We start from the raw sequence: 7,791 nt of genomic DNA, 5'->3' as shown, positions 1-7,791 counted from the left end.
GGCTCGCCTTTAGGTGTCCTCCTCGGGATAACGTCATTTAAAGAACGAGAGTCAGCACAATGTAAAAAAAAAAAAGAAAAAAAACGTAAAAAAACGGGAAAAAACTGTGGAAAAAAAAACCGGAGGAGCTTGCCGAAGATGAGGCCATTACGGCTCGCCTTTAGGTGTCCTCCCCAGGATAGCGTCGTTTAAAGAACGAGAGTCAGCACAACGTTAAAAAAAAAAAAAAAAAAAAAAAAAAAAAAAAGAAAAAACGAAAAAAAAACTATGGAAAAAAAACCGGAGAAGCTTGCCAAAGATGAGGCCATTACGGCTCGCCTTTAGGTGTCCTCCTCGGGATAACGTCATTTAAAGAACAAGAGTCAGCACAATGTAAAAAAAAAAAAATAAAATAAAAAAATAAAAATAATAAAAAAAAAAATAAAAAAAATGAAAAAAATACTGAATAAAAAACGGAAAAAAACTATGGAAAAAAAACCGGAGAAGCTTGGCAAAGATGAGGCCATTACGGCTCGCCTTTAGGAGTCCTACTCGGGATAACGTCATTTAAAGAACAAGAGTCAGCACAATGTAAAAAAAAAAAAAACTGTAGAAAAAACGGAAAAAAATATGGAAAAAAAAACGGAGAAGCTTGCCAAAGATGAGGCCATTACGGCTCGCCTTTAGGTGTCCTGCTTGGGATATCGTCATTTAAAGAACAAGAGTCAGCACAATGTAAAAAAAAAAAAAAAAAAAAAAAAACTGAAAAAAAAAAACTGAAGAATAAACGGAAAAAAACTGTGGAAAAAAAACCGGAGAAGCTTGGCAAAGATGAGGTCATTACGGCTCGCGTTTAGGTGTCCTCCTCGGGATAACGTCATTTAAAGAACAAGAGTCAGCACAATGTAAAAAAAAAAAAAAAAAAAAAAAAAAAAAAAAAAAAAAAAAACTGAAAAAAAACGGAAAAAAATGGGAAAAAACTGTGGAAAAAAAAAACCGGAGGAGCTTGCCGAAGATGAGGCCATTACGGCTCGCCTTTAGGTGTCCTCCTCAGGATAGCGTCGTTTAAAGAACGAGAGTCAGAACAACGTAAAAAAAAAAAACGGAAAAAAACTATAGAAAAAAAACCGGAGAAGCTTGCCAAAGATGAGGCCATTACGGGTCGCCTTTAGGTGTCCTCCTCGGGATAACGTCATTTAAAGAACAAGAGTCAGCACAACGTAAAAATAAAAAAAAAAAACTTAAAAAAAAAACGGAAAAAAACTATGGAAAAAAAACCGGAGAAGCTTGCCAAAGATGAGGCCATTACGGCTCGCCTTTAGGTGTCCTCCTCGGGATAACGTCATTTAAAGAACAAGAGTCAGCACAACGTAAAAAAAAAAAAAAAAAAAAAAAAAAAAAAGAAAAAAAACGGAAAAAAACTATGGAAAAAAAACCGGAGAAGCTTGCCAAAGATGAGGCCATTACGGCTCGCCTTTAGGTGTCCTTCTCGGGATAACGTCATTTAAAGAACAAGAGTCAGCACAATGTAAATAAAAAAAAAAAAACTGAAAAAAAAAACTGAAGAAAAAACGGAAAAAAAACTATGGAAAAAAAACCGGAGAAGCTTGGCAAAGATGAGGCCATTACGGCTCGCCTTTAGGTGTCCTCCTCGGGATAACGTCATTTAAAGAACAAGAGTCAGCACAATGTAAAAAAAAAAAATGAAAAAAAATGAAAAAAAACGGAAAAAAACGGGAAAAAACTGTGGAAAAAAAACCGGAGGAGCTTGCCGAAGATGAGGCCATTACGGCTCGCATTTAGGTGTCCTCTTCAGGATAGCGTCGTTTAAAGAACGAGAGTCAGCACAACGTTAAAAAAAAAAAAAAAAAGAAAAAAAAAAAGAAAAAACGAAAAAAAACTATGGAAAAAAAACCGGAGAAGCTTGCCAAAGATGAGGCCATTACGGCTCGCCTTTAGGTGTCCTCCTCGGGATAACGTCATTTAAAGAACAAGAGTCAGCACAATGTAAAAAAAAATAAAAAAATAAAAAAATAAAAATAATAAAAAAAATAAAAAAAATAAAAAAAATGAAAAAAATACTGAATAAAAAACGGAAAAAAACTATGGAAAAAAAACCGGAGAAGCTTGGCAAAGATGAGGCCATTACGGCTCGCCTTTAGGAGTCCTACTCGGGATAACGTCATTTAAAGAACAAGAGTCAGCACAATGTAAAAAAAAAAAAAAACTGTAGAAAAAACGGAAAAAAATATGGAAAAAAAAACGGAGAAGCTTGCCAAAGATGAGGCCATTACGGCTCGCCTTTAGGTGTCCTGCTTGGGATATCGTCATTTAAAGAACAAGAGTCAGCACAATGTAAAAAAAAAAAAAAAAAAAAAAAAAACTGAAAAAAAAAACTGAAGAATAAACGGAAAAAAACTGTGGAAAAAAAACCGGAGAAGCTTGGCAAAGATGAGGTCATTACGGCTCGCGTTTAGGTGTCCTCCTCGGGATAACGTCATTTAAAGAACAAGAGTCATCACAATGTAAAAAAAAAAAAAAAAAAAAAAAAAAAAAAAAAAAAAAAAAAAAAAAAAAACTGAAAAAAAAACGGAAAAAAATGGGAAAAAACTGTGGAAAAAAAAAAACCGGAGGAGCTTGCCGAAGATGAGGCCATTACGGCTCGCCTTTAGGTGTCCTCCTCAGGATAGCGTCGTTTAAAGAACGAGAGTCAGAACAACGTAAAAAAAAAAAAACGGAAAAAAACTATAGAAAAAAAACCGGAGAAGCTTGCCAAAGATGACGCCATTACGGGTCGCCTTTAGGTGTCCTCCTCGGGATAACGTCATTTAAAGAACAAGAGTCAGCACAACGTAAAAATAAAAAAAAAAAACTTAAAAAAAAAAACGGAAAAAAACTATGGAAAAAAAACCGGAGAAGCTTGCCAAAGATGAGGCCATTACGGCTCGCCTTTAGGTGTCCTCCTCGGGATAACGTCATTTAAAGAACAAGAGTCAGCACAACGTAAAAAAAAAAAAAAAAAGAAAAGAAAAAAGTAAAAAAAACGGAAAAAAACTATGGAAAAAAAACCGGAGAAGCTTGCCAAAGATGAGGCCATTACGGCTCGCCTTTAGGTGTCCTCCTCGGGATAACGTCATTTAAAGAACAAGAGTCAGCACAACGTAAAAAAAAAAAAAAAAAAAAAAAAAAAAAAAAAAACGGAAAAAAACGATGGAAAAAAAACCGGAGAAGCTTGGCAAAGATGAGGCCATTACGGCTCGCCTTTAGGTGTCCTCCTCGGGATAACGTCATTTAAAGAACAAGAGTCAGCACAATTTAAAAAAAAAAAAAACTGAAGAAAAAACGGAAAAAAATATGGGAAAAAAAAAACGGAGAAGCTTGCCAAAGATGAGGCCATTACGGCTCGCCTTTAGGTGTCCTCCTCAGGATAACGTCATTTAAAGAACAAGAGTCAGCACAATGTAAAAAAAAAAAAAAAAAAAAAAAAAAAAAAAAAAACTGAAGAAAAAACGGAAAAAAAACTATGGAAAAAAAAACCGGAGAAGCTTGGCAAAGATGAGGCCATTACGGCTCGCCTTTAGGTGTCCTCCTCGGGATAACGTCATTTAAAGAACGAGAGTCAGCACAATGTAAAAAAAAAAAAGAAAAAAAACGTAAAAAAACGGGAAAAAACTGTGGAAAAAAAAAACCGGAGGAGCTTGCCGAAGATGAGGCCATTACGGCTCGCCTTTAGGTGTCCTCCCCAGGATAGCGTCGTTTAAAGAACGAGAGTCAGCACAACGTTAAAAAAAAAAAAAAAAAAAAAAAAAAAAAAAAGAAAAAACGAAAAAAAAAACTATGGAAAAAAAACCGGAGAAGCTTGCCAAAGATGAGGCCATTACGGCTCGCCTTTAGGTGTCCTCCTCGGGATAACGTCATTTAAAGAACAAGAGTCAGCACAATGTAAAAAAAAAAAAATAAAATAAAAAAATAAAAATAATAAAAAAAAAAAAATAAAAAAAATGAAAAAAATACTGAATAAAAAACGGAAAAAAACTATGGAAAAAAAACCGGAGAAGCTTGGCAAAGATGAGGCCATTACGGCTCGCCTTTAGGAGTCCTACTCGGGATAACGTCATTTAAAGAACAAGAGTCAGCACAATGTAAAAAAAAAAAAAACTGTAGAAAAAACGGAAAAAAATATGGAAAAAAAAACGGAGAAGCTTGCCAAAGATGAGGCCATTACGGCTCGCCTTTAGGTGTCCTGCTTGGGATATCGTCATTTAAAGAACAAGAGTCAGCACAATGTAAAAAAAAAAAAAAAAAAAAAAAACTGAAAAAAAAAAACTGAAGAATAAACGGAAAAAAACTGTGGAAAAAAAACCGGAGAAGCTTGGCAAAGATGAGGTCATTACGGCTCGCGTTTAGGTGTCCTCCTCGGGATAACGTCATTTAAAGAACAAGAGTCAGCACAATGTAAAAAAAAAAAAAAAAAAAAAAAAAAAAAAAAACTGAAAAAAAACGGAAAAAAATGGGAAAAAACTGTGGAAAAAAAAAACCGGAGGAGCTTGCCGAAGATGAGGCCATTACGGCTCGCCTTTAGGTGTCCTCCTCAGGATAGCGTCGTTTAAAGAACGAGAGTCAGAACAACGTAAAAAAAAAAAAACGGAAAAAAACTATAGAAAAAAAACCGGAGAAGCTTGCCAAAGATGAGGCCATTACGGGTCGCCTTTAGGTGTCCTCCTCGGGATAACGTCATTTAAAGAACAAGAGTCAGCACAACGTAAAAATAAAAAAAAAAAACTTAAAAAAAAAACGGAAAAAAACTATGGAAAAAAAACCGGAGAAGCTTGCCAAAGATGAGGCCATTACGGCTCGCCTTTAGGTGTCCTCCTCGGGATAACGTCATTTAAAGAACAAGAGTCAGCACAACGTAAAAAAAAAAAAAAAAAAAAAAAAAAAAGAAAAAAAACGGAAAAAAACTATGGAAAAAAAACCGGAGAAGCTTGCCAAAGATGAGGCCATTACGGCTCGCCTTTAGGTGTCCTTCTCGGGATAACGTCATTTAAAGAACAAGAGTCAGCACAATGTAAATAAAAAAAAAAAAACTGAAAAAAAAAACTGAAGAAAAAACGGAAAAAAAACTATGGAAAAAAAACCGGAGAAGCTTGGCAAAGATGAGGCCATTACGGCTCGCCTTTAGGTGTCCTCCTCGGGATAACGTCATTTAAAGAACAAGAGTCAGCACAATGTAAAAAAAAAAATGAAAAAAAATGAAAAAAAACGGAAAAAAACGGGAAAAAACTGTGGAAAAAAAACCGGAGGAGCTTGCCGAAGATGAGGCCATTACGGCTCGCATTTAGGTGTCCTCCTCAGGATAGCGTCGTTTAAAGAACGAGAGTCAGCACAACGTTAAAAAAAAAAAAAAAAGAAAAAAAAAAGAAAAAACGAAAAAAAACTATGGAAAAAAAACCGGAGAAGCTTGCCAAAGATGAGGCCATTACGGCTCGCCTTTAGGTGTCCTCCTCGGGATAACGTCATTTAAAGAACAAGAGTCAGCACAATGTAAAAAAAAATAAAAAAATAAAAAAATAAAAATAATAAAAAAAATAAAAAAAATAAAAAAAATGAAAAAAATACTGAATAAAAAACGGAAAAAAACTATGGAAAAAAAACCGGAGAAGCTTGGCAAAGATGAGGCCATTACGGCTCGCCTTTAGGAGTCCTACTCGGGATAACGTCATTTAAAGAACAAGAGTCAGCACAATGTAAAAAAAAAAAAAACTGTAGAAAAAACGGAAAAAAATATGGAAAAAAAACGGAGAAGCTTGCCAAAGATGAGGCCATTACGGCTCGCCTTTAGGTGTCCTGCTTGGGATATCGTCATTTAAAGAACAAGAGTCAGCACAATGTAAAAAAAAAAAAAAAAAAAAAAACTGAAAAAAAAAACTGAAGAATAAACGGAAAAAAACTGTGGAAAAAAAACCGGAGAAGCTTGGCAAAGATGAGGTCATTACGGCTCGCGTTTAGGTGTCCTCCTCGGGATAACGTCATTTAAAGAACAAGAGTCAGCACAATGTAAAAAAAAAAAAAAAAAAAAAAAAAAAAAAAAAAAACTGAAAAAAAAACGGAAAAAAATGGGAAAAAACTGTGGAAAAAAAAAACCGGAGGAGCTTGCCGAAGATGAGGCCATTACGGCTCGCCTTTAGGTGTCCTCCTCAGGATAGCGTCGTTTAAAGAACGAGAGTCAGAACAACGTAAAAAAAAAAAAACGGAAAAAAACTATAGAAAAAAAACCGGAGAAGCTTGCCAAAGATGAGGCCATTACGGGTCGCCTTTAGGTGTCCTCCTCGGGATAACGTCATTTAAAGAACAAGAGTCAGCACAACGTAAAAATAAAAAAAAAAAAAACTTAAAAAAAAAAAACGGAAAAAAACTATGGAAAAAAAACCGGAGAAGCTTGCCAAAGATGAGGCCATTACGGCTCGCCTTTAGGTGTCCTCCTCGGGATAACGTCATTTAAAGAACAAGAGTCAGCACAACGTAAAAAAAAAAAAAAAAAAAAAAAAGAAAAAAAACGGAAAAAAACTATGGAAAAAAAACCGGAGAAGCTTGCCAAAGATGAGGCCATTACGGCTCGCCTTTAGGTGTCCTCCTCGGGATAACGTCATTTAAAGAACAAGAGTCAGCACAATGTAAATAAAAAAAAAAAAACTGAAAAAAAAAACTGAAGAAAAAACGGAAAAAAAACTATGGAAAAAAACCGGAGAAGCTTGGCAAAGATGAGGCCATTACGGCTCGCCTTTAGGTGTCCTCCTCGGGATAACGTCATTTAAAGAACAAGAGTCAGCACAATGTAAAAAAAAAAAAATGAAAAAAAATGAAAAAAACGGAAAAAAACGGGAAAAAACTGTGGAAAAAAAACCGGAGGAGCTTGCCGAAGATGAGGCCATTACGGTTCGCATTTAGGTATCCTCCTCAGGATAGCGTCGTTTAAAGAACGAGAGTCAGCACAACGTAAAAAAAAAAAAAAAAAAAAAAAAAAAAAAAAAAGAAAAAACGAAAAAAAAACTATGGAAAAAAAACCGGAGAAGCTTGCCAAAGATGAGGCCATTACGGGGCGCCTTTAGGTGTCCTTCTCGGGATAACGTCATTTAAAGAAAAAGAGTCAGCACAACGTAAAAAAAAAAAAAAAAAACTGAAAAAAAAACGGAAAAAAACTATGGAAAAAAAACCGGAGAAGCTTGTCAAAGATGAGGCCATTACGGCTCGCCTTTAGGTGTCCTCCTCGGGATAACGTCATTTAAAGAACAAGAGTCAGCACATTGTAAAAAAAAAAAAAAAAAAAAAAAAAAAAAAAAAAAAAAACTGAAAAAAAAACAGAAGAAAAAACGGAAAAATACTATGGAAAAAAAACCGGAGAAGCTTGGCAAAGATGAGGCCATTACGGGTCGCCTTTAGGTGTCCTCCTCGGGATAACGTCATTTAAAGAACAAGAGTCAGCACAATGTAAAAAAAAAAAAAAAAAAAAAAAAAAAAAAAAAAAAAAAAAAAAAAAAAAAACGGGAAAAAACTGTGGAAAAAAAACCGGAGCAGCTTGCCGAAGATGAGGCCATTACGGCTCGCCTTTAGGTGTCCTCCTCAGGATAGCGTTGTTTAAAGAACGAGAGTCAGCACAACGTAAAAAAAAAAATAAATAAAAAAAAATAAAAAAATAAAAAAACGGAAAAAAACTATGGAAAAAAAACCGGAGAAGCTTGGCAAAGATGAGGCCATTACGGCTCGCCTTTAGGTGTCCTCCTCGGGATAACGTCATTTAAGGAACGAGAGTCA

The sequence above is a fragment of the Arachis ipaensis genome, chromosome B2 (assembly GCF_059453495.1).
Source record: "Arachis ipaensis isolate K30076 ecotype BB chromosome B2, ASM5945349v1, whole genome shotgun sequence".
Lineage (NCBI taxonomy): Eukaryota > Viridiplantae > Streptophyta > Magnoliopsida > Fabales > Fabaceae > Arachis > Arachis ipaensis.
The sequence above is the reverse complement of the archived record's forward strand: the minus strand, read 5'-3'. Positions refer to the sequence as shown.